Genomic DNA, 27,970 nt, shown 5'->3' with positions numbered 1-27,970 from the left:
AACACAAAGCATGAGAAAGCTATACCCTGGCATATGATTGTGAAATATCAGAACATTAGAGACAAAAAAAATCTTGAAAAGTGGTTTCATTTTAAAAAAACAAGAATAAGAAATAAATTCCTTTTATCAACAGAAGATCTGTCTGGTCTCTAGGCAGAATCTAGAACAAACAGGTTATGTATATTACTTTAAAATATCGATGCAAATGCCAGAATAGAAAACAAAAAAAAGCCGAAAATTACTCTGGGCACAGGAATGAAGGGTTGGGAAGAGAGGCAATGAGAAATGGCTGGGTTTTTATCAGAAGTCTTTTAGCACTCTGACATCTAAAATTACTTGAATGTACTATATGCTAGAAAGAAATGAGAAACAAAACCCTTTCCAAGAAAATAACCTCAATTTATTTAATATTCATTTCTTATCAAACTCTCAGTTTAGAGAATAAATTCATAAATAAACAATTTGGGGGCCCCAAACCTGGGAACTACCCAGGTTATATATATAAGGGGTGTGTGTGTGTGTGTGTGTGTGTGTGTGTGTATGGTTATATATGGTGTATATATATATATCAGTTTATCTATATATATACACACACCATATATATGTATATACACCATATATATATACACACCTTACATATATGTGTGTGTGTGTGTGTGTGTATACAGGTTATAGTATGACGTGAAAAATAGTAATGAATAAGTGTATGAGCCTTTATTCATGGTTGGATTTGAAGACATCACAAAATGCATAGCTATCATGAATAAAATACAATCGTGCCTTTTATAAAGCAACTATAGTCACACTTCAAATCTTACCTTCAGAATTCACAATAAAGACTCCTGAAATCATTAAGCATGCAGAGAAAACTACCTAATTGACTGACAAGAAATACTTTTTCGTATTCAATTTGTCAAAGATGAGTTAATACCAGTAAAGCCTAACATCTTGACCATGACATTTTAGGATGTCAATGGTTATACAAAAATTCTAAGAGTAATTTTTCTTAGGGTGACTTTTCTGGAAACTGAGCTTTACTAAGAAGAAAAATCCAAATATATTACCGTGGAAATCTTAAAACTCCTGTGTTTCCCATAGTGTCTTCCATCAGAATATTGGTGATTTCTTAGAACTTTAGTAGTATAGCTGATATTAGGTCATTAATGAGGGCAGATTTAAAATGGAAGCCTGAGAATGTGATTTTAAGTGTATTTTTTCTCCTCTATATAAAAGTTGTAAAATGAAAATCTATCAATTACCTGCTTAAGAATCTCTGGTAGTTTCCTTTTGCCTAACATAAAAATCTGAACTGAATCTTTTATTCAATAACTGACATCAATTTTTCTTCTTTCCTCATTCTTCCTAATACTTTTTCAGCTCAAGTCAGACTATTTTCAAGTCTGGATTTTTTTTTTAGCCCTACTGTTGTATTGTCATCCATATTGTCTGTCTGCCTGAACATCTTCATTTTTCTGTCTATTAACCCCTATTTTTCTCCATCTTAAAGCTCAAATTAGTAGCCCTACTCTAGGAGGCCCTCCATGATTGATACTAACTGTGGCTGTTGTTTTGTTCTTGGTTAGGTTGGGTTTTACTACTCTGGGCCCCCTCTTCTAGCTCTTTTATTAATACCTCAGAGAATAGTTTGCAAAAACTATGGTAACTTTACTAATATTTAGTTTTCATCATGGACTTAATGGCAAATGAGTGACAAACTTGTCTCCCTTGACAGTAGGCATGGTTTCTGCTACCTATTGAATTTCAATGCTATTGTGTTCTATTTAAAATTACTAAAACCCTCATTTATCTCTGAAGCCCTTGGCCCCACAAATCTGCCTCATGTGCTCAGTTTGTCTGTTTTACAGTGTCTGCACTCCTCAGGAGTCTAGATATTTTGGCCTGTGAAAACTTTCTCCCCTAGGGGTTTTGATGACACCATTGTATGGTGAGGTGTCGCTTCTGGTAAGTTCTGAATATGGTGACACATACATTTATTAAATTAATTTTTAAAATTAGAAATACATAAATATGTTAAAAATCTCAACTGTTCTATAGTGAAATGCAATTCTTCCTTCCTCTTCTTCCTCCAGTCTCCTATTTTCCCTGTCTAGAAGCAGTTACAGTCATCTGTTTGTGTGCCACCTTCCAGAAAAATTCACTGCATATACGAGAGTGGGAGAAAGTTATGGATTTTACTTGTTCACTTAATATATTTGGAGCTTGTTTCGTATCACTCATATTTTTAAGGACATGTAGGATTCCACTTTGTGAATGTACCTTAATTTCTTTAACCAGTCCTATGCTGATGGACTTTTGTGGTATTACCAATTTTTCATTCTCATAAGCAGTACATATACAGTTTTGAAAATGTAGATGATACCTGTTGCATAGACTACTAGAAATAAAGTTGCTCAGTCAAAGGAAGTACATTTTAATTTTGATGAATTTGGGTAAATTACCCTTCAATGAAGTTGCATCAACTTCCATTCCCACCAAGAATATGTGACAGCTGTATCTGGCAAACATATGTATTTCCCTGGAACTTTGATCTATTTGAAAGAAGACTAGGAATACATTTACAGTACTGTTACCAACACCTTCTTCACCTTTTATTTTTCTGTAATTCTCCCTGCCAAAATTTAACAGAACATTGTCATTTTCCTGACTCATCGTCCTTTTATTTCCACGTTGTAAAAATGTCTGACTTTGGTTTTATGTTTTTGGGGGTGGCATAGAATCTTCCATTAGAACCCTGGAAGCATAGGTCAGGATGTTAGAAATTCTTCTAATAAATAATGTCCAGGAAACACTTCATTAGAGTAATTCCCTGGCACAGGGAGTCCTGGGTGGTGGCTCTTGTGACAAGCCCCTTTACCTATGGTAGGTTGGAAATTTAACCACAACCTTAAGGCATGCAATGATTGTCTTTCCTTTAGGTGTTTAACTCATATAAGGTCTTAAGGATAAATGGCACCAGTAATATTTTAACAACGTTCTGGTATCATTTGTTCCATAGTTATCTGGGTTTCTGTTAGCTGAAGACTTTAGATATGTAGCTTCAAACTCTGGGTTCTTCTTCAACTAGGTCAAGAGTTAACACATTTTTCCACCCACTGGGCAGGCAAACCAAGTTGTAAATTTCACTTATGAAGAGGATCCTCAAATGGTACAACACTCAATTAGGTTACATTAAATCCAGAGCAATAAAATATTTCTGAGTATGTTCCTAAAGAAACCCACATCTTAGCTTTCCTTATTTGAGATCATCTTTACCAGTTAAGAGGGCACACTTCAAATAATACAAACACTCTTTATAAATTCATTATTTCCTAAATCCCTTCCTACTTTCACTTTTGACAAGCTCTTTTGATAACTCTGTGTACTTTAGATATGCTTCTCTCAGCCTCGATTTGGCATTTAGGCTAAAGAGTTTTCCCAATCACAGCAAGTGGGTCAAAAATTGGGATAGGCGTCCCATGAGAGAGAAAGTACAATAATTAAACAAAAGTGGTGAGAGTTGATTAAAGTGACGCAAGGAGTAAATGGATTCACTTTTACAGGATCTTCTGAAATCTGAGATGAAGGACTGACTCTTTGGTTAATCTCAGTGCAATTACCTACTCATGGAGATCAATACTTTTTTTATTATTAAAAAATAGTGAAAGTTTTTAAGATTGGTTCAGGAAGAGTAATGTGTTATTAGGAGAGGCAAGGAAAACTAGATCTAATTTAGATTTCTATGAAAACAGTGGGCATCAATAGGAGAACATGAAAAAGAGGCATGAATATTAGGAAAATACCAAAAGATTTGGCTAGAAACAAATCCTCCTGTGACAGGAGATAAGACTGAAGATCAAAGGGAAATTATAGCTGCATAGATCTTGGTTTTATTCATTCGTTTGCTCATTCAGCCTGTTCACTGGCTCCAACATAGCTCTTGATTCTATCCCATGTGACATATTCATTGACCAACCATGTGTTTTGGACAGATCAGTAGCTAGAGATCCAACAACGACTGGTTAGATGGAATGTCTTAGGAAATAGTGTCATCAGTGGTGTACAAAATGGTATTAAACCTTCCCCGGATGATGGATTAAAGAGAGAACAAATTAAAGGCATAGATATAGCCATCTGCTAATCAGGGTTTCACAAGGCATCTGTACCTTAGGCCATTCCTTTTGGGATTTCCACTTGCAAAAAATATAGGGAAATAAAACTCAAACTAAATAGAAGAAAGAATTTCTTAGACTCATTCATGTTCAATCAATGTTTACTGAATGCCTAATATGTGCCAAATATTATACTAAGATGCCAAGGATACAGCAGAGGGACAAAAATCCCTGCATTTGTGCTGCTTACATTTTATTGATACAGTTAATGAAGATCATAAAAATTTTAAACACTGGAGCAGTGAAGTGAGATTAGGAATCCCTGTGCCTGAGTGCCTTTAAAGATTGAGGGACTATCATTTCCTTGGAAAGAATTATGTATTATCTTGCATGTATGTGTGAAGGCAAATGACTAAAGGAAATGCTTCTTCAGCAACCTCTTTCAATTCTCTAAAGTTATTTTCATTATCTAAATATTAAAGAGTGAGAAGGACGTTAGGAGAAAAAAATAAAGCTTTTTTTTTTTTTTTTTGAGACAGGGTCTCACTCTGTCACCCAGGCTGGTGGCACAATCTCAGCTCACTGCAGCCTTGACGTCCTGGGCTCAATCCATGCTCCCTCCTCAGCCTCCAGAGTAGCTGAGACCACAGGCATGCGCCACCATGCCCAATTAATTATAAATTTTTTTTTTAGAGATTGAGTTTTGCCATGTTGCCCAGGCTGGTCTCAAATTCCTGTGCTCAAGTGATATGCCCACCTCAGGCTCCCAAAGTGCTGGGATTACAGGCGTGAGCCACAGCACCTGGCCAAAATAAAACTTAACATGAGTTGATAGGAGGGTGTTGAGACTGAGTAAAAAGCTCATAGGATTCCAGTCTGTGTTCATGTAAGTATTCACAACAAGGTAGTTATAAGGTAGTTAATGTCTACTACTCTCTACACTACTTTGATTGAGGAGTGACTGTACTTGACTTTAACAACGTCACTTAGGAGAGATATTGAGAAAGCCAATTATGACAAGATGTGGCTATTCAGCATGATGTGGAATCTGAAAAACACAATACATGAAAATTGATTCAACAAACTGGAGGAGATTGTGTGTTTGTTCTGAGGTTATGTAAGCTTGAGTCATGGTTCTGCTCTTTGCCCTCCATGCAACCTTAGAATATTTTTACTTTATTTCTTTGTTCTGTTTCCTCACATATGAAACAAAGATAGTAACATTGCCTACTCTATCAGTTAGTATAACTATAGCTTCAAGTAATGGAAAAGCCAGGTAATTTGACTCAGTTCACAAAGACATCACTTGTTTACTTAGTGAGAAATCTAGAAGTACATGGTTTAGGGTTAGTCTGGTGGTTCCACAATACGAGGATTCTAGGTTCTCTGTGATTTTCCTGACTTTCCCTCCACTGTTGAAAAATGGCAGTGGTGGCTCCAGAAATCTCCTTTTCATAATTTCCAGTCCAAAATCTGGAAGGGTTGAGAGTAGGTGGGGGTGTAAGACAGAGAGAAAACCCTCCAAACATGTCTCTCTTCTTTTCAAAGGAAGAAAAAGTATTTCTAAGAATCCCTCTAGCAGATGTTCTTCTATGCCTCCTTAGCCAAAATGGAATTCCATGGCCACTTCTAGCTGTAAGAGAGGCTGGGAAACAAAGTGTTTGGTTTGATATCCTCTGTAGCTGGAGAACAGGCAAGAAAGATGGCACTAACAAAGCTGACCACACCCACGTTGCAAAGGCTCTCTACCAATTGCTTAAGTCCGATGAGACAGAATACATGTACAAGTAGGACAAAGTAGATTATTATTTTGTTACAGATTTATTATAGGCAGCAAGGATAAACAGAAGCCTAGGAATCAGAGCAAGCCAGCTTCCTAAGGCTCAGGAAAGCTGCCCAGGGTGGATGGAGTTCCGTCTGTGCGTGCCCCATGTTGCACCACAGCTGAGTGCTGTGCTGGGTTTATATACCCTGGGTGACATTTGTCATGCTGAGCTCAAGCTTGCAGAATATTCTGTTCTAGGAGAAATGAGGAACACAGCTTGGGTTGTTCTGGGCATTTCCTCCTTATCTCAGGGTGTTGAATTCTTGATACATGCTGCCTGAGAATTACATGCAAGAGAGGGAAGATCAGGGTCAGCCAACACGATCTGTCAACTGGAGACCTGCCCTCTTGTACATCTCAGAATGTTACTGTAAATATTAAGTGGGAAGAAACATGTGAAATAGTTTCCATAGGCATGTAAACATTCAAAAATGATAACAATTATTTGTCATCTTTATTTGCACTGGAGCATTTTAATGGAGAGACTTTATAGTTCCCTTTAAATATCTGAGTTTTGTGATGCATGTACAGAGGACATAATTAGTGAAATAATAGCAAACTTTCTATCAACGAGATCTGCTCAAAATCTCTATGAGGTAGTGAGTGTCCCATCATGAAGATTTTCACACAGAATTGAGATGACCTCTGTTCTTTAGGTAGGAACTTGGATTACATATGTCTAGAATTTCTTCCAGTTGAAGTTCCTGTGATTCTACAATAGGGTAGTCAGCGGATCAAGATACAGATTTCTTCTCTTATCTTAAAATGGACCTAATTTGCTTTTGGATAAATTGCAATGTTCTGGCTAGATACAAATTTCTAAAATGAGGAATATTAAAAGTCTAACCATTACAACTCCACTGGCCAGTGTGATTCATGCATCATTTTCAGAGAAGAGAATAGTTGCTTAGATACTGAAAGGTACAAAATAATAGTATTTTCTCTTGTTTAGAGGTACAGAATCTATTTTATTTTTAGATCTTGACATTCTAAATACTTACATCTCTTCAAGATAAAAAAATGAACGTTGTTTATCTTGGTCAGTAGCTTTCCCTTGCTCATTTGTTCATACATTCTTAAAATAACCGTATAGTTCTCATTTATCGAACTTCCCTACTGCATGTACATTCTTTCTTCCTTCGTTAGGATTTGGTAAGAGTGCTATGAATGTGTTAGAATGGTGTAAATGATACTTGCTGTGTATGATTTTTTTTTGCCCCTCCTCAAGCCTGCCAGGGGAGCGAGTTGTTAAATCTCAAGAGATTCTTTTACCAAGTTCAAGTTTTAAATAAATGAAACTGTACAGACTCCAACATACCATCTTGAGATAACCTCAGGCCCTGAAGTGTATTGACAAGCAGTTTGATCTCAGCAAAGTTGTAAAACTGTCTTTGAAAAGAATAACTGGATGAAAAACATTAGCAGCAACTGAATCAAGAGAAAACGTGACTTCAAACTGAAAGGCACCCTCATGGTAAATAAATAGTAAAACCATGTTCTCCAACTTTATATTTTCATAATGCTTTAAGCTACCCAAGGAGCCCATGTAGATATGCAAAGGTACTCATTGAGAAGCTCAGTTTATCCCTACATATGCCATCACCAGTTTTTCACTTAACGTTTTCTCCTCAACCCCTTTCTATTTGGCTTCCATTCTACTACTCACCAACCACCTTCAGTTGGCAAAATCCTATGCAAATCTTACCTTAACTTTTCAGCATCATTCAGTAAGTTTAACAGCTTTTCCTTCTGGATAGTTTTGGTGGCACCACAGTCTTCTTGTTTTTTTCTTTCTTTTTTAGCTGTTCTTTCTCAGTAGTATTTCCTGGCTCTCCCTCCTTTACTCCAACTCTTACTGTTGTAGTTTCACTGATCTTGGATTGAGTTCCTCTTTTGTTTTCCTATTTGTACTCTCTGACTAAGGTTCAAATTGCCTTTATCTGTTGTAAAATCTGTTTCAAGCCTAGCCTAGAACTTCTCCCCTAAATCCCATCTATCTGATGACATAGATTTCAGACTGAACATGCTTAGAATAAAATGCTTAGCCATGGCTGTCCCCTGCTCCCTGGCCGCAGTTGCCATACACCTGCATCCTTCCTCAGTTTTCTCATGGTAGATGTTGCCATCATCCACTCAGTTAATAATACCTGAAACCAGGGAAACATCCTTCAGTCCTTTTTTAAATATCACCTTCACGTGTAGCCAATCAGCAATTCCTGCAATTTATATTCTAGAATATATGTCAAGTTCATCTACTTTTTCCACCTCCACCACTGTCACCTAGCTCAAGCCACCATCATCCCTCACCTATTCTATTGCAGGAGCCTCCTAGCAGGTCTCCTAGCTTCCTTTATTAGCCCTATACAAGCCATTGTCTGCACGGCAGCAGAATAATCTTTTAAAAACTGAAATCATACCAATTACTCCTTACCCAAAAGTATCGAAGGGTTCCTACTGCATGTTGAACAAACTCCAGACTGCTTATCATGGCCTATGGAGTGCCTCGTGTTCCCAGCCTTGGCAATGTTTTTTAACACGCTACCAGTTCTTTCTGTTTCTTACTAAGTCTAGCTCACATCGACCTAACACACCAACTTCTTTCCTGTCTCAGGTCCCTTGCCCTTGCTGTTACCTCTCTTAGAACATCCTTTGTTTCTCTGCATAGCCCATTGCTCCTCATTCTTCTTTTCTCAGCTTAAATGCCACTTCATCAGAGATGCGTTTTTCAAAATTTACCTAAGGTTTTATTTGTTTTTCTTTTTTTCTGAACTGATAGGAAGACAACTCTTTTGTCTTTAGGATTTCAGGTACTTTTAGAATCAAACCTGGAAAGGATACAAAAAGCAGAAGCAAGACCAGCATTTGGGAGAACAGATTATGGTGAGAAAACCTCTCTTGAACCTTTCAACTTTCTAACAAAAATGATAAATTCTGAAGCCACTAGGGATCTGGCAGGTAACTAAAATGAATGTGATGAACTATGTGTAGGAAGCTTGAGAGTGGTGAACTAGAAACCAGGTGCCCATCTAAAAATACCTAATATAGAAATTCTAAAACATTATTCATGACAAGCTAAACTGTTGGAGGGATGAATTTGGCTTTTGGGTTGCCAGTTTAAGATCCATGTGTAGACATTTCTCTTTTGTTGAATAGATAAAAATATTCCTAGATATATAGGCATCATTTTAAACTTCTGAATGCACATACCAAAAATCATATCACAATCATTGATCAACATTCTTTATTGACCCTTTAGATGTTTTTCTTTTTTCTGTCAAAGTATTTTGAGACTTACAAATGTTAATATTACATAAGCAATATTTATCTAACCTAGTTTCCAAAAAAATCCTTAAGTGCAAGCCACAGCACTTGAAAGTGATGCTCAAGGAGGTCCATGGAAGAATTTGAAGCAGGGGAATAATCTTTTCTTTTTAGATCATCACATTTGTGTCCCAGAAAAATCATTTCACAGCAGTTGGAATAAGGATTAGAATGAAGGAGGCAGGGAAAGTGGCTAGAAACTATTGTAGTAATTTAGATGAGAACTGATGAAAGCAAAGGCAGTTAGATTGCAGACATGGAGAAAGAAATAATCAGACTAGAGAATCTAGGTGAAGAAAAGCTACAACAGGCAAGTACTGAAGTTTTAAGTTTGCTGACAGTTGTGGTAAAATAGGAAATAAAAGATGTGATTCAATAATGATTATCTAGTAGAAGATTACATACCAGTCAGGAAAATCAACTTTTCTTGAACTCCAAGAGGAACACATTATGTCACACTATAAAGGGATATTGCCCTACAAGGGACACTTGGCAAGAAAATGGCCATTTCTTATCACAACACCTGGTGAAAAGCAGGATAATATATTAGTTCATAATTCAGAGATGCAGATCCATAGATAACTAAACTAATATTATATAGGCATGTTTTTATAATTTAGCTAATACTAAGAGAGAATTTAAAAAATCTAGGAGATGAATTAATAGCATGTTCTTTAAACCTATGTTTTTCAAACTACAAATTATGACCTAGAATTTCTGAGATCTAGGTTACAAACAGCACTTTAAGAAATGAAACAATAGATTTCATATGTATTCATATGTACATGTATAAAAATAGAGTATTTGTATTAAGGGTAACTACTGTAACATAAAACCGGTGTGTGTGTGTGTGCACGCACATGGAAGTGTGCATACTTGTGGCTGAATACATCCCTTACTGCACGTTGTAGTAAAAACAAGTTTGAAAAGCACTGCTTTAGACAACCTTCTAGTATGTCTCCTCTTGGCTCCTTCTGTCTGAGATTGCTGTAGAGTGTAGAAGGGTGAAGAAGCTCTGAGCTGTTGTTTAAAGGCAGATTTGCAATCAAACCTCTTTAGAGATTATGAGAAAGCTGACGGCCTCCTAGTTCCACTTGAAGTTATGCCCGGATGGAACAAGCTCCTCTTCATAAAATGCTTCAGAGCAGCTAAGGCAGGGCAAAGTCCATGGATCTGTTCAAATGCTGAAACAAATCCTTGGTTGAAGCTACTGAATTCTGTCCCGAAGACTCAAAGTGGCTAACTCAGAAGTTTAATTTTAAGTAGGAGCACATCCCAGTCAACATACCAGAATGTACTGGTGTTGAGATACATGTAGATTAGGGCCACCTCCCAGAATTCCCCCAAGTGTGAGACAAGTGAAATAAATGTGTGAATACAATTAGGTGGATACAAATTAGGGAGTAGCGGGGACATAGTGAATTAGAAAGTACAAACTAGTTCAACCATTGTGGAAGACAGTGTGGTGATTCCTCAAGGATCTAGAACTAGAAATACCATTTGACCCAGCCATCCCATTACTGGGGATATACCCAAAGGGTTATAAATCATGCTGCTGTAAAGACACATGCACACGTATGTTTATTGTGGCACTATTCACAATAGCAAAGACTTGGAACCAATCCAAATGTCCATCAGTGACAGACTGAATTAGGAAAATGTGGCACATATATACACCATGGAATACTATGCAGCCATAAAAAAAGATGAATTCATGTCCTTTGTAGGGACATGGATGCAGCTGGAAACCATCATTCTCAGTAAACTATGGCAAGGACAGAAAACCAAACACCGCACGTTCTCACTCATAGGTGGGGATTGAACAATGAGATCACCTGGACACAGGAAGGGGAACATCACACACCAGGGCCTGTCGTGGGGTGGAGGGAGGGGAGAAGGATAGCATTAGGAGATATACCTAATGTAAATGAAGAATTAATAGGTGCAGCACACCAACATGGCACATGTATACATATGTAACAAACCTGCACATTGTGCACATGTACCCTAGGACTTAAAGTATAATAAAAAATAAATTAATTAATCAAGTAATTTTAAAAAAGGAAGTGTGTAACCTTTTTCTTTTTTCTTTTTTCTTTTTTTTTTTTTTTTTTTTTGAGACGGAGTCTCGCTCTGTCTGGAGTGCAGTGGCGCCATCTCGGCTCACTGCAAGCTCCGCCTCCCGGGTTCACGCCATTCTCCTGCCTCAGCCTCCCGAGTAGCTGGGACTACAGGTGCCCGCCATCAGGCCCGGGCTAATTTTTTGTATTTTTAGTAGAGACAGGGTTTCACCGTGTTAGCCAGGATGGTCTCGATCTCCTGACCTCGTGATCCGCCCGCCTCGGCCTCCCAAAGTGCTGGGATTACGGGCGTGAGCCACCGCGCCCGGCCAAGTGTGTGACTTTCTAAAGCTGGGCAGCCAGTACACAGCTGCAGTTCATTGTTGTGTGGGAATGCGTCTCAGTGTTTCCAGTCCACCCCCATTATCAACAGACCCAGAAATCCAGATTTTTATGTAAAATAATTGAATATTGGCAACTCATCTAAACATTTTACTGATGTATTACAGGACAAAAAATTCCATGGGCAAGATTCACTCCAGTGACTCCTGGTTTTGCCCGTTTTCACCTAGATCAGACTTTTTAAATCAGTAAGTTCCTTTTTTTTGAATAACATTTGTGTAGAAGTCTAATAAATAAAAACATGACCAAACAAAACCACTCCTCTTTCGGTGTGGGGTGAGGCTGGTGCCACAACCACCCGCCTCTTCTCTCTCTCTTTAGCCCTGCCCCAGAGATCCCCCTGTTCTGAAAGTAGATAAACCACAGATCTAAATGCGAAAAGTATGGTCTCTTTGTGATAAGATTCTTTTTTTCTTTAAATTTAAATTGGCAATTTGCCAGTAGGTTCCATTTTTGTTTTGAGGACTTTCTTATAATAGTAAGATTATATCATCAACATAGGGTAGGATGCTTGTCTCTATGTTTATATATATATGTTGGGGCATATATAGGAGAAAATATATAGATCTTTCAAGCTAGAATAAATCATTTAGGCAGAAATTATAAATAAAAATGTTTAGGTGCAGTCCGGTTTTAAGCCATTTAAAATTAGAATTGACTCTTTCAAAACCCATTCTGGCATTGCCATATTGATTTAGATAAACATTTAAAATCTGAGATCTACACCAAAGTCATGTAAGTTGGCCCACAGAGCAACCTGAGATTCCTTGTGGAATAAGGCAGAATATAAATAAAAAGCCCAGAGATTGTCCTTAGGCAGAATATAAGTAAAAAGCCCAGAGATTGTCCTTATTAGTGGAATCAAAAGCTGATAATAAATCACAAAATACCTAGGGAAATAGAATTTTTCATAACTAAATTCACGTAAAGTGAAGGGGACAGGACTTTGAGCCCCATGGCTAAATGACATGTTCAAAATCTCACTATTAATTAATCATGATGTGGGACTAGAATCTAGCTTTTTTTTTTTTTTTTTTTTTTTTTTTTGAGACAGAGTCTCGCTCTGTCACCCAGGCTGGAGTGCAGTGGCATGATCTTGGGCCACTGCAACCTCCACCTCCTGGGTTCAAGCGATTCTTCTGCCTCAACCTCCCAAGTAGCTGGGATTACAGGTGCCTGACACCACACCTGGCTAATTTTTTGTATTTTTAATACAGATGGGGTTTCACTATGTTGGCCAGGCTGGTCTCGAACTCCTGACTTCAGATGATCCACCCACATTGGCCTCCCAAAGTTCTGGGATTACAGGCATGAGCCACTGCGCCCGACCTATGGCTCTTTTAATGCTCTTTCCATCTCCTTAATATGGTGGCAGAAATGGAAATTGGCATACATTGAAATATTATTTATTCTTTTCATATATGTCTCATACTATTTATTGCAGAACTATCTTCTATCTACTTTCCTGAGCACAAAGTTCCTCAAAATAAAAGCAGCTTTCAAACAAAGATAATCTATCGATATTTTCTCTCTCTTTTCTTGCCTCCTGCCCACAATCCCCTTTTTGCTAACTTCTGCTGAACTCTTGACCTTGGCTAAAGATGCAGCTTTGCGTGAATTTTTGAAAGTGACTTTTGGTGATTTAGCTGCTAAATGTGTATGATAGAAATCCAGCTTACCTTGGAGGCTCTCAGGGTTTTTAACTTACCGTGCCAGAAAGCAGACCAGTCTGTGGAAATTCAGCTAATGTCTCCCAGCTGTGCAGGAAAAGTGTGAACGGCTCTGTCAGAAAAACTGCCTCTTTCTCTTCTTTTCCAGACAGTACCTTATATTGAAACATCACTTCTCATTTGCTGTTTGGACAATGGTGATGGAACTGCTGCTTTATTGCCCACGGAGAAACGAAGCGAAGAGTCTAAAGTGGGTCTTGCAGTTACACTGGACAAAAGAAGTTTGAAACTGAGGCTTGGTCCTGAAGAACACATAGCGAAGGCTGACAGATTATATATATATTCACGGCTTTGGCTTAAAGGTTGCTGGTTGACCAATAAGTAATACAAGAAGAAATTGTCTTTTCTGGAATTGTCCTTCTTTCCAGGTGAGCAAATTAAATGCCATCACTTAGTCCTGGGAGCAAGCCAGCATTTCTTGGTCAATTTCCAAAGCATGTTTGTTAGAATGTTGGAGCTGCTGCATGATTAAGGCTGTTAGAATAAGTGACAGAAACTTAGAAAGCAAAAACCTTCAGAGAGAAATATTAAATTTCAGTCACAGGGCAATAATTGTCAACGTTAATGCTTTATCAAAAAGCAGATACTGAATGATTACCTATGCTTAGCATGATTTGTAGCAAACATTGTTGGTTGTTTTACTTCTTTTCTCTGTCATGACCACCTGTCATGATAGAGGCTGAAAATTTTGGAGACTTGCTTTCCCAGCTTCCTTTATAAGGAGGATTAGTCATGTGACATAATGCTGACCCATGAAGGAGGTTTGGTGGCTTCAGAGACATATTTTTCTTCATGATTAAAAGTTATATGAAGAAGGCCAGGTACGGTGGCTCATGCTTGAAATCCCAGCACTTTGAGAGGCTGAGGTGGGCAGATTGCTTGAGCCCAGGAATTCCAGACCAGCTTGGGCAACATAGTGAGACCTCGTCTCTACAAAAAACACAAAGGTTAGGCAGGCAGGCTGGTGCACACCTGCAATTCCAGCTACTCGGGAGGCTGGGGCAAGAGGATGGCTTGAGCCTGGGAGGTCATGGCTGCTGTGGGTTGTGATTGTGCCACTGTACTCCAGCTCGGCTCGCTTCATGAGAGTAGCGACTTCCTCTGTTTTGTTTATGGTCATGTTTCCATGCTACAATAATGCCTGATACTTAGTACTGTCTCATAAAATTTACTTACTAACTGAATGATTGCATGCAAATATTTGTGAGTGACTATGATGGTTAGAACTGCAGCAGCCAATATGCAACCTTGCAGCAACCCATATGACAGGAGCCAGCACCCTGAGGATGGCATAGCGGAAGGTCTTTGATGACACCATTGAACAACTAGACAGACTTGTGGAAAATTAGCTCTTAACTTTTTGTAATATTATATAACAAATCTCCTAATATTTAAACTGCATTAGTGGCCAGGCATGGTGGCTCATGCCTATAATCCCAATACTTTGGGAGGCCAAGTTGGGAGGATCTGTTGAAGTCAGGAGTTCAAGACCAGCCTGTGCAACATAGGAAGACCCTGTCACTACAAAAAAATTAAAAGTTAGCCTGGTGTGGTGGCACATGCCTGCAATCCCAGCTTTCCAGGAGGCTGAAGTGGGAGAATCACCTGAGCTGTGGAGATTGAGGCTGCAGTGAGTCATGATTGCACCACTGCACCCAAACCTGGGCGACAGAGCAAGACCCTATCTCAAACAAACAAAAAACCAAACAAATAAATAAGCTGCATTCGTTTATTCATTCAACAAATATTTGTTGTGCTAGACTTTGTTCTAAGCTCTAGGGATACAACAGTGAATAAAACACAGTTCTTATATCCATTGTCTGTCAGAAAGTGACAGACAATGAACAAATTCCCAAGTGAATGCATTTCGTTTGATGATTAGCACAATGGAGAAAAATAAAGCTAAGTGAGGAGAAATAGAGAGTGCCAAGCTGGGGAGGGGTTGCTGTTGCTGTTTTCAGAAGGTGATCAGGGAAGACCATAAGGAAAAAGTGACATTTAAGCAGGAATAAAGGAAATGAGGGAGGGAGTCATGCCCCCGTGTGACTTGAAAGAGCATTTAGGCAGAGGGATGAGAAATGTAAATGCTCTAGGTGAGAGCTTGCATGGTGTGTTTGAAGAATAGAAGTGGCCTGTGTGAATAGACCAAAGCCAGTGAGTGAGGAGAGTGGAAGGAATGAGCTAATGAGGTAGTGGGCAGCCAGCTCAGAGGAGCCTTGTAAGCTGTTGGAAGGACTTTAGCTTTAATCTGCATGAGACGAGAAGCTATTTGGGTGAAGGGAAGTTTAAGCAAAGGAGTGACAATCTGATATATTTTTAAAGGATTCCTCGGGCTGTGGTGTGAAGAATAGACTATAGGCCTTGAGTGGAAACAGGGAACCATTTAAGACTTTGAAATAACACAGGCAAAAAATGATGGTGGTTACATCAACATGAAACAGTGAAGGTGGTAAGTGATCAGATTTATATATGTTTTGGAGGTAGAGCCATATTTTCTGAAGCACTTTAGATGAAAGACTTTGACTATATACTTTTGTTTTGGAGATTTTTAAAAATGTTACTTGCCCACTCACTCCCTTACTCATCCACTATTTACCAAAATGTTCCAAGACATATTTTCATAAGTTTTATTTTTCAGTAATTTGCCACTTTATATTTAGCATTAAACTATCCTTGATGATTATTATTATTTCTGTAATAATCACTTTTGACCCCAGAAACATTCCTGAGAAGAAAGAAAACTGCTTGTGAGGCTGGATGTGGTGGCTCATGCTGTGATCTCAATGCTTTGGGAGGCTGAGGTATGGGAGGATCGTTTGAGCCCAGGAGCTGGAGACCAGCCTGGGCAACAGAGAAAGACCCCATATCCAAAAAAAAAAGGCAAAAATTACGCAGGAATGCTGACGCACACCTGTAGTCCCAGCTACTCAGGAAGCTGAAGCAGGAGGATTGCTTGAGCCCAGGAGTTCGAGGATGCAGTGAGCCATACCACTGCAAAGAAATAAAGAGAGAGAGAGAGAGAGAGAGAGAGAGAGAGGGAGGGAGAGGGAAGGAAGGAAGGAAGGAAGGAAAGGAAGGATTACAATGCATGCTAATTTTATCTCATATGCACAATTTTAAAGTATCCAGGTCTACTTTGGATTTCTTTCCAATACTGAACACTAGAGCTAGTTATCACGTTAATTTATAGAGCCCCAAGTCTTTAATGTAAGAATTGAATTACTTGAGATGGTCTTGTCCAACTTTCTATTTTAAAGATGGAGAAACTGAGGCTCTAACAATTCCTGGGAGCTTTGGTTTTTCATTAACAGTGCTAAATGTTTCTCCAAGGGCACTTCTAGTTTTATAATTTCAATGATTTAAAAATTTAAATTTGTTATTGTATCACACTTCCTTTAAACATCACAAGCCAGTAGAGCTTGAATTCCATTTTGCTTGACAGACATCAGGAAATCCAGATGATGACAATGTTTTCTTTCCTGAGCATTTCAAGGAATACTTGAGGAATGCCTATATGTCCCAAGATCCAACCTGGTTGTCATTTGTCATTTCAGCCATCTGACTTGCTCTGACCATGGGCCAAGGCAATAGAATTATTGCTGTTCCCTTCTTGTCGATTTTACACCACCTTCTTATTTTTAGTAAAGACAGCACCATAACCTTCAGTGAGAGTTTCCTAAGGTCTGGAGGACAGTGCAGTGTGATTCCAGTGAAGAGTGACTGGTTTGGTTCTGTCAGTCCTGTGGGTTCACAGGTTTAAGTTTTTTGATTGTGGTTCACTATTGGGTTCCTCTTTCTTTACTTCTTTTGCTTGGCTTTAGTGTAGTTATGGACATATGACTATGTAAAAGGGATGAGTTTAATTGTCCTAAATAAAGTACCCAAAACACAGCTACCATATCTAATATGACAGTTACGTTCGTTCGTTTCCTGTGGCTGCTGTAACAAAGTACTACAAACTCAGTGGCTTACAACACAGATGTAGTCTCTCACTGTTCCAGAAGCTAGAAGTCCAAAATCAGATTTCACTGGGCAGAAATCAAGGTTATCAGCAGGTCTGCATTCCCTCTGGAGGCGCTAGGGGAAAATTACTTAACTCTTTCAGCTTTTGGTGACCAACTGCATCCCTGCCTGACTCCAGTCTCTGCCTGCATGGTCACATTGCCTCCTCCCCTTCTGTCTGTATCAAATCTCTCTCTGCCTTCCTTTTATAAAGATGCATACTGTGTCATTTAGGGCATACTTCGATGATCTCCCACTCTTAAGATCCTTAGCTTAATCACATCAGCAAAGACTCTTTTCCAATAATGTAACATTTACAGATTCCAAGGATTAGAACCTGATATCTTTGTGAGCTGTTATTCAGCCTACAACTGTAGTCTTTGGTGTTATTCCCCAAAGGTTTCCAATTTGTACTCTTCTGGGCAATGGTAATATTGCACTACCTGACTACCTTTGGTTGGGTGGAGAATGCAGCTAGCTATGGCCAGTGAGTAAAAGTAACTTGTATCACATGTAGACTAAAGCATATAATTGTTACTGCAAGAACTCAAGAGCTTGACCCCTCTGCTGTGAGCTAAACAAGTTTTGGAATGATGGCTGTACCATCAATCCAAGTTCTAGGGAAGAAGACAAGGAATAGAGTCCCCTGATGACCTGCAATGACATAAAGGATGAGCAGGGAATAACTTGTGCTATTAAAATTCTCTAATTTAGTTTTAGTTTTGTTTTGATTTGATATTTCTGTAATATACCTTAACCTAAATTGACTGACACATCCAAAATCTAAGCTCTCAACAACCTGAAGTTCAGAAAAGTGAAAACAGTTTTTCTTTTACAACAGTCCAAGACCTGCCTCCCAAATGATTACAAGTGGGAAATTCCTTTGTTCATTTCTCCCAGAGAAAATCCTGTTACCAACTCACGTCAGAAGTCAGTAACTGATCATTAATACTTTTCCTAAAATGTGGAGTTTTTTTAAATTAGTAATAGCTTTATTGAGATAGAATGGGATATAATTCATACATCATACAATTCACCCTTTTAACATATGTAATTTAGTAGTTTTTAGTGTATTCACAAAGTTGTGCAACCATTACCATTATCTAATTTTAGAACATTTAATCATCCCCCCCCCAAAAAAACCCTCTACTCAGTCAGCGGTCACTCCCCATTTATAACTCCCTACTTTCAGCTTCTTCCAATCACTTTCTGTCTCTATGGATTTGCCTATTCTGGACATTTCATATAAATGAAATCCCACTCTTTGTGGCCTTTTTCAACCAGCCTCGTTAGCACAGTGTCTTCAAGGTTCATCCATGTTGTGACATGTATCTGCACTTCATTATTTTTTATGGCTGAATAATATTCAATTGTATGGATATACCACATTTTTTCATCCACTCATCAGCTAATAAACATTTGGGTTATTTCTGCTTTTTAGTTATTGTGAATAGTGCTCCTATGAACATTTGTGTACAAGTTTTTGTATAGACATATGTTTTCAATTCTGGGTCATTCAATCTTGGAATTACGTGTGGGACATGAACAGTCCAACCTAGACCCTTTTCAAAATCTCTCCCCCAGTCTGAGATGATAGGAAGATTAGGCTACATATCTGTAATAGTTTTCTATAATTGCTGTAACACACTATAAATTTAGACTTAACACAAATGTGTTATCTTTCAGTTCTGGAGGTCAGAAGTGCAAAATGGATTTCTCTGAGCTGAAAACCAGGTGTTGGTGGGTTCTAGAGGGTAATCTCTTTCTTTGCCTTTTCCAGCCTCTGGAAGCTGCCTGTATTGCTCAGCTGGTGGCTCACTTCCCTCTTCAAAGCCCCCTGTTTTCTCAGGCTGCATCGCTCTAACTCTGACTCTCTCTTCCACATGTACAGGATGCTTGTGGTTACATTTGGCCCACCCAAATAATCTAGGATAATCTCTTTATTTTAAGGTCATCTAATTATCAACCTTAATTTAAAATGCAATCTTGATTCCTCCTTACATGTACCATAACATAGCATATTCACAGATTCCAGCATAGCCACTTTGTGCGGGGCGTTATTGTGCCTATTACAATATCTTTCAGCTGTCTGGGAAACTCTTGTCCTAATGGAAGAAACAATTGTTTGAAAACACACACACACACACACACACACCCCTCCTAAGGAAAATGCAGATAGAAGACAGTCTAAATCTATCTGTTGTGAATGCAAAATATGTAGCCACTTTAGGAGTAGTTTGGTAGTTTCTTACAAAACTAAACATAGGCTCCAGTAATCTTACTCCTTAGTATTTACCCAAATGAATTGAAGACTTACATTCATACAAAACCTTTCATATGGATGTTTATAGCAGCTTTATTCATAATCATCAAAAGTTGGAAGCAATCAAGATGTCTTTCAGGAAATAAATAAAAATAAGTAAATAAATAAATAGGCCAGGCGCAGTGGCTCATGCCTGTAATCCCAGCACTTTGGGAGACTGAGGTGGGCGGATCACCTGAGGTCAGGGTTTCAAGCCTGGCCAACATGATGAAACCCTGTCTCTACTAAAAGTACAAAAATTAGCTGGACGTGGTTTGTGATTCCCTGCTACTTGGGAGGCTGAGGCAGGAGAATCACTTGAAGCTGGGAGGTGGAAATTGCAATGAACTGAGATCGTGCCACTGCACTCCAGCCTGGGTGACAGAGCAAGACTCTGTCTCAATAAACAAACAAACAAACAAACAAACAAATGAGCTAATGAACCACAGAAAGACGTGGAGGAAATTTAAGTGGATAATGCTAAGTGAAAGAAGCCAATCTGAAAAGGGTTATCTATTGTATCATATCAAATATATGACATTCTGGAAAAGGCGAAACAATGGAGATAGTAAAAAAGCCAGTGGTTGCCAGAAGCTGGGGTGGGAGGAGTGAGGGATGAATAGGTGGAACACAGGGAAATTTTAGGGCAGGAAGACTATTCTGTATGATACTATAATGGTGGAGGCATGTCATTGTTTATTTGCCAAAATCCAAAGAAGGTGCAACAGTAAGAATGAACTTAATGTAAACTGTAGACTTTAGTTAATGTATCAATATTGGCTCATCAATTGTCACAAATGTCCCATACTAATGTTACTACGATGTTACTACATTGTTAACAATAGAGGAACCTGTCTGTGGAGGGGCAAGAGGACTTACAGAAACTCTGTATTTTCTGCTCATTGTTTCTGTAAACCTAAACCTGCTCCAAGAAACAAACATTTTCAATTATTTTAAAAATATAATCTAAGAGATGCATTGTAATCACTATAAAAAAATAAGATTTTACATCGTTTCTCAGAAAAGTCTGGCTTTTGGAACTGCCCTTCTCAAATATCTGTATTTCATAAGTCTTTCTCTACATGTGGGTCATTTTCCCCAAACAAAAAGTCAAACAGCTTCAAAAACAAAGTTGAGTCTCTACCTCATAAAAGGTAGAAGAGCTTTGTAAGTTGTAAGTGACAATTTTTTCAGAATCAACTCATTGATGTTTCCAACATTCTTAAGATCCAGTCTCAGTTGCCACCATCCTGCCACACCCATAAAATGGTTAAATAAATCTAAGAACAAGCCTCCCTGCTTAGCAGCTCTGTATGTTAGCTGAAATTCAAAGGAAATTCATTTCAGATAACAGCCATTGTACATTTAATCTCAAAGTAAGTTATTTGTGCACTTTCTAAGTCATCTTCAGACCCCCAGGGAATTTGTTCCTTCAGAAAAGAAGAAAAGTCTCCACTAGTGAATACTGAAATAGATATCTGAGAATTGCCATCATTTCCTGTTTTTCTGTAAGGGTTTTTTTGGCAGGTCAAACTTGCCCATTATCATTTCCATTCAAAAATTACGAAAATTGAAATCAATCACCTAGAAAGTGAGTTTATTTACATCTTAGGCAAGATTCTGGGCTTGTACAGGGATATGGTTTTAGTAAAGGTTTACAAAAAAGACTCTACAATTTGTTAAGCTCACTAACTATTTAGTTTGGTCACTCTTTCACATTGAATGTGCCATAACTAGCAATCTTGAGTAACTTTCTAGCAAGTACTATAAAGTGTCCATGATGTTCACCTCCTTAAAACCTCATAAGTTAACCTGCCACAATTTCATGGATGCTGGTAGAAAACATGAGACTCTCTGGGTCAGAGACAGAGGACCTTATTATGCATGGCACAGCAGGCAGCATGAGTAGCTGCATATTTGTGTCTGTTCTCTTTGTCCTTAAGTCCCACAAGGGCAACATGGGCCTAGACAGATGCAATAGGTTGTGTTACAGGAGAGCAGTCCTGAGCTTAGGGAACCTGAATTTATTTTTGCTGGTCAATAAACATATCAGGCCTTTACTCTGGAGGAAGATACCGGCTTCCAAAGCTATAAGCAAACCTACCCTTTGCCCTGGAGGGAGATATGATCTCCATCTTCCAAGGATTTTCATTATACAAAATTCTTTGAGAGGATACTCTGGGGAAAAGGTTGGAGAATGCATGGCTCACAAGACATGCAAAAATGTGTGACCTATAGAGAGTTGTCTTCAATACTTTCCTTGAAGTTTCTGACATGCACTGCACTCCATATAATAAGGTGATTCTACTGATCTGACAGACGTGCTTACATTTTAATATGTATTTTGGATGTCCCTCCCTCTCAGAGGCAGTGATTTGTCCAGAAACATCCAGTGTCACCCAGTGCCCCTTATAATTGAAGTCTGATGAGTGGTGTCGTCTGTGACCAGAGAGATGAATCCAAGCTAATGACCATATGTGGGCATTGGACCAATAAACTTAGCCTCAATAAGTTGTACTAGAAACCATTTAATAGATTAAACTAGATCCTGGGGGAAATTGTAAATTCCTTTATTGGAATTCCTGTCAATCATGAATCCCATTGATACAACTTTTGTTATCAAACCATCCTCTCCAGCCCTCTTCTTCTGCCATAGTTTATGTCCTCCTCTTATTCTATATTACGATTGTAATTGTCTCCTCTCTTTTCTTGTTGGCTCCCTTTTTCCCAGTGTTGCCCACCTCTAATTCACCATTTACACAGCTGCCAGAATAAATTTCTAAAATGCAAATCTAAACATGTCACTTCTGTTCTACAAAATCTACAATACATCTTATCCTACAGACTGTAGGATAAACTTCAAACCTTTTAGTATAGGACACGTATCTTTCTGTGATTTGACTCCTGATGAAAACTTTAAGCACAACACTTCATCCCATTCCTCTAGCACTTTCATTTGTAAAGTGGAGAGATAATAATAGCATCTATCTCCTCAATTGGTATGATTTACATGGATTAACATATGCAAATTGTTAGGAAAAAGCCTCATAATAATTGCTCAAGAAGTGTCATGAGAAGAATAATTCTTTAGCCACACTGAACTGCTATCAATTTCCCCAATAGGCCAGATCTATCATTACCTGCTCTATGAAGGCGTTTTGAATACTTTGTAGTCTTGTACTCTTGACTTTTCTCATCACCATGCCTATAATATTGGCTTTCCCCCAGCCAAATGCTTCCAATTCACTCTCCTTTCTAAAGGGTAAAATCTAGGGGAAAGGGTTAATATTTTTAAAATGTTTGGATTCCCAAGGGTATCCCATTGTTTGGCACATAAAAGATGATAAGTATTTATTGAACAGTGCTCTATGCTATTTCTGCTTGGAATGGAAATGTGACCAGCAGATCTTTCCATGCTCTTTTCACGTCTTTTGGTTTTGCAGTTATAGCTATTAATTACAGGTCTTCTGGCTGTCTTTGTTTTCCTTTTTCTCTTTAAGGCCCACATAGTACCTTTGCTCAGAAATCCAATAGTTTCTGAATATCACATCTTAGCCCCCTTCCCATCCCTGGGGCTACAAGTATTATTACAAATGAAGAATATAGAAGTCAGATGCATGCTCTTTCTGGTTTTGAAATTTATCAGGCAGACTTCTGGGTACTTACTTTTTAGTTAGTCTAGAAACTCAATGTAGAAATATCTCACCTTATAAGATCCATTTACTTAGGATTTATGTGAAAGGAAGGTGCTATTTCTTTGCTGCTGTATTTTGTCTCACTATCTCTTCTTGTTAGTTTTCATTTCTGTAGGTAATTTTCCATGTAGATGATATAAAATAAAACAAGAAATATATTCAAAGAATCTTGTATGTACTTAGTTATTCTCTTTAAGAATATATGATTCTGATCACTTTGCTAAGGTGGTATCAACCATCTTTCTCCATTGCAAAACTACTATTTCTTTTTTTAAGATTAATAAGTATTTATAAGGAGATACTTTGAGATTGTATAAATATTCTGTTTCTCATCAAATTTTTACACACTAACTTAGCACCCACTAATAATTCTTGTCTGGGTCAAATATTACCATAAAGGTTGCAACAGTGTTAATTTTCCAACTTACTTCATATGCCTCTTAAGTGATGCATTAAGAAGGAAATTGCATATATAGTGCTTCTGCCAAAAAAATGCATAACTTGAGTCTAATCGTGAGAAAACATCAGACAAGTCAAAATTTGAGAGTGTACTACAAAAGAAATGGTCTGTAGTCTTAAAAATGTCAATGTCATGAAAGAAAAGGGAAGGCTGAGAAACCGTTGCAGATTACAGGCACCCTGAAAAATAGGACAACTAAATGCAGTGTGTGGTTTTGGACTGGATATTGAACCAGAAAGAAAATTCCTATAAAGACATATTGGGACAGTTGGTGAAACTGGGATATTGACTATAGATTAGATATTATGTAATAGCTAATATCTATATTATCTAATATCTATATTGTATCACTGTTAAATTTTTTAAATATGATAACTACATCGTGCTTACATGAAAAGAATGCTGTTAAGAAATACATAATGATGATTAAGGAGTAATAGGGAATGGTATTGCAATTTATTCTCAAATGGTTCAGAAAAATCAGTATGCATATATACAGTTAAAGCAAGAATGATCAGGCAACTGTGGCAAAATGTTAATAATGGGTAAATCTAGATGAAGTCTCTGTACTATTCTTATAATTTACATTTGAAATAGTTTCAAAAAATGTAAAACAGTTGCTTTGTGTAAAAACAAATGTATGATTTTATAATCTTGGACACAATACTATTATGAATGTGACAAATATTTAAAAATTCTATATAGAAATCTGTTCTTTTGATTTCTATTTCTTAATTGCAAGGAACTTCTCTCTGTTTCTCCAATTGCACAGAAACTCCTATTTATAAAACTAAAATAGGTGAGGATTTACAATAAGCAAGGAACACTAGAAAAAAATGACAGAATCAAACCTTTGGAAACTCAGAGCATCAATAATTGCAATATATGACTCAGGGGTATCTTTAAAAATCTAGCCATTCTCTCATCAGCTTGTGGCCATTGATCTTTTGCCTGAAGACAGTGCTATTCTCAGGACTTGCTTTTTCCTGTTGCTGATTCTCTCTGCTGCATCTGTTTCTCTTTGTGTGTCTAGTATTCAAAATTCCTCAAAGGAAGATACAGTTCAGTTACTTAGTAACCACCTAATACCGAGCAGTACAGCTGGGCAGAGTTCTCACACCATTCCATATCATAAGCAGCTGGACTCTCTTACTTTGAACTCAGGACCCCAATTTGATGTGCATCGGAGTCAACCAAACTTCAGACTTAGCAGCCTCAACAACAGAGTTGGTAGTCTATGTTACATTATGAATTCGTGGTCCAGTGAGCTATGGTCAGTGTATTACGTCCATAGGACACAAAGCAGAGAAACCTACGAGGGAGGAACCATCTGTGACCACTTTTTTCAAAGGGGACATTGCCTTCTCCCTTCCTGGACCTATCTAAGGAAATGAGGATTTGCTAGAGCCTGTCTGATTAAATCTATATATTCTCCATAGGAAAACAAAATAATTTTACTTTCTTTATCTAAGCCATGGGGTAAGTATCAAGAAAGTATGGTCACTGAAAAAAGAATGAAATCCTGTTATTTGTGGCAACATGGATGAGCATGAAAGACATTATGTTAAGTGAAATAAGCCAGGCATGGATAAGATAAATACCACATGTTCTCACTCCTATGTGGAAGCTGAATAAGTTGATCTCATAAAAATAGAGACTATAATAGTAATTACTAGAGGTGGGGAAAGATGCAGGGAGGGAGATAGGGAGAGACTGGTTAATGGATACAACATTATAGCTAGGTAGGAGGAGTAAGCTCTAGTTTTTCTACAGCACAATAGAGTGACTATCATTAATATTTACTAGTTAGTTTATATCTTCAAACAGCTAGAAGAGAGGATTTTTAAAGTTCCCAACTCCAAAAAATGATAATTGTTTGAGATAGTATACTAATTACCCAATTTTGATCATTACACATTGTATACAGGTATTGAAATATCACTCTGTATCCCATAAATGTGTATAATTATTATGTGCCAATTAAAGATAATAAAAAATTAATCTTAGTAAAAAGAAAGGAAGGAAAGAAGATAAGTCCCTTGTGCCACAAAGCACGTGAAGTTCAAAGTCAAAGAGATTTGCTCCAATTCCTACCCCTATCACTTATTGGCTACATGGCTTTGGAAAGTTAACCTGTATAAATCTTGATTCCTTTGTTGGTACAGTGAAGATGAGAATAATAGCTCTTTGGAAGGTTAACTGATCTTAGGAGGGGGTTGTTGTGGAGATTAAATAAAATGTATATAAAGCATTTAGCATAGTGTTTGGCTCTTAATAAGAAGCCAGTAAAAGATAATAGATGTTATTACTGTAAAATCGGCTTTGGAGCCACTGGCCATCTGTAGCTAAGGGCAGTATATGAAGCATTTCTTGGTAAATTAATTTGTGGGCATTGGGAGTTACCCTGTGTTTTTAGTTTCTCTGCTTTCTAATTTTTAAAATCATTTTTTATTTTGAAATAGTTTAAGACTCACAGGATTTGCACAAATAATTCCCATACACCCTTCACCCAGCTTCACCCAAAGATGCCATATAACTATACTATGTTGTCTAAGCCAGGAAATTGATATTTGAATAAACTGTTAACTAAAATATAGACTTTATTTGGATTTCACCGGCTGGATTTTTCTCCTTTCTTCCAATTTATTCTCATCCTAATCTATTTCTTTCTCTTCTTCCTGATGCATTTATAGTTTACAGGTAACATTCCAAATTTAGGATGAACAAAATGAAGCATTCTATTTAATTGAACAGTAAGATCAAATATTTATTAACACTTCGTTCTAGTAGTCATCATACACCTAGTAAGATGGTTAAGGACTTTTGTTTAAAACATTCATCTTAAATGTGGCACATATACACCATGGAATACTATGCAGCCATAAAAAAGGATGAGTTTGTGTCCTTTGTAGGGACATGGGTGCAGCTGGAAACCATCATTCTCAGCAAACTATTGCAAGAACAGAAAACCAAACACCGCATGTTCTCACTCATAGGTGGGAACTGAACAATGAGATCACCTGCACTCGGGAAGGGGAACATCACACATCACACCCTATCATGGGGAGGGGGTAGAGGGGAGGGATTGCATTGGGAGTTATACCTGATGTAAATGACGAGTTGATGGGTGCTGACGAGTTGATAGGTGCAGCACACCAACATGGCACAAGTATACATATGTAACAAACCTGCACGTTATGCACATGTACCCTAGAACTTAAAGTATAATAATAATAATAATAGTAAAACATTAAGACCATTAAAAACAACAACAACAACAAAAAACATTCATCTTTCTTGACATACAAGAAAGATGCATTCTTAAGGGAAGTCCAATCCTTCTAAAGACACATAGGGCAAAGGGAAGTTCGGCTTTGAATATAATCGAAGAACATTATATTACATCACAGCATTTGTCACTACAGTTGGTTAATTTATTATCAGCACTTGAATATAATGATCCTCTAAAATTTGTCCACTCTGGCCCCAAAGAATAGAAGACACCAGTGTCCAATAGGCACGATACTAAGAGTCACAAATTGGCTTCCCAACCCCTGTAGATTGATGGGAATAACCGCTTCCCAGCCCTAACACTTTTCTCTGCATCCTGAAATGTGATTATACCAAACTCGAGTTCAGTAAAGAAGGCCTTTAGTTTGGAGAGTTGTGTAGGAAAAGAAAAGATGCAATTCATTCTCATTCATGCCTTGTGTGCCCTGTTTTTCCAACAGATTTGTAAAATTTTTGACAGTTCATATATTTATATCTGGAATCACAATTTAGGTCTGAAATACATTTTTTGAAACTTCTTTCACAGATACTTCAGTTGTGGTTTTGTGTTTTGTTTTATACTTTTTATTTTGAAACAAATACAAACTCACAGGAAATTGCAAAAATAATACAGAGATCGCTGGGTACTCATTACCCAGTTTCTCCCAATAGCAGTATCATGCATAACTATAGTACAATATCAAAATCAGGAAACTGACATTGGTACAATACAATACAAAACTGAATAATATTCAGACTTTGCCAATTCTTACGTGAACTCATTTCCCTGCGTG

General features: G+C 37.8%; 1 long non-coding RNA gene across 1 annotated transcript in view; it reads left to right on the top strand.

Annotated features, from left to right (window-relative positions):
- The first annotated feature begins 4,828 nt into the window (after positions 1-4,828).
- LOC103882422 overlaps positions 4,829-27,970 on the top strand; it is a 56,928-nt gene continuing 33,786 nt past the window's right edge. Inside the window, exons 1-5 of the long non-coding RNA XR_002520579.2 lie at positions 4,829-7,408; positions 8,734-8,814; positions 11,825-11,905; positions 13,536-13,815; positions 15,770-15,896. This is a non-coding gene — a long non-coding RNA (uncharacterized LOC103882422). The remainder of the gene's footprint in view (positions 7,409-8,733; positions 8,815-11,824; positions 11,906-13,535; positions 13,816-15,769; positions 15,897-27,970) is intronic.

Source organism: Papio anubis, chromosome 2 (genome assembly GCF_008728515.1).
Source record: "Papio anubis isolate 15944 chromosome 2, Panubis1.0, whole genome shotgun sequence".
NCBI classification, from domain to species: domain Eukaryota; kingdom Metazoa; phylum Chordata; class Mammalia; order Primates; family Cercopithecidae; genus Papio; species Papio anubis.
This window is presented reverse-complemented; position numbering and strand designations above follow the sequence as displayed.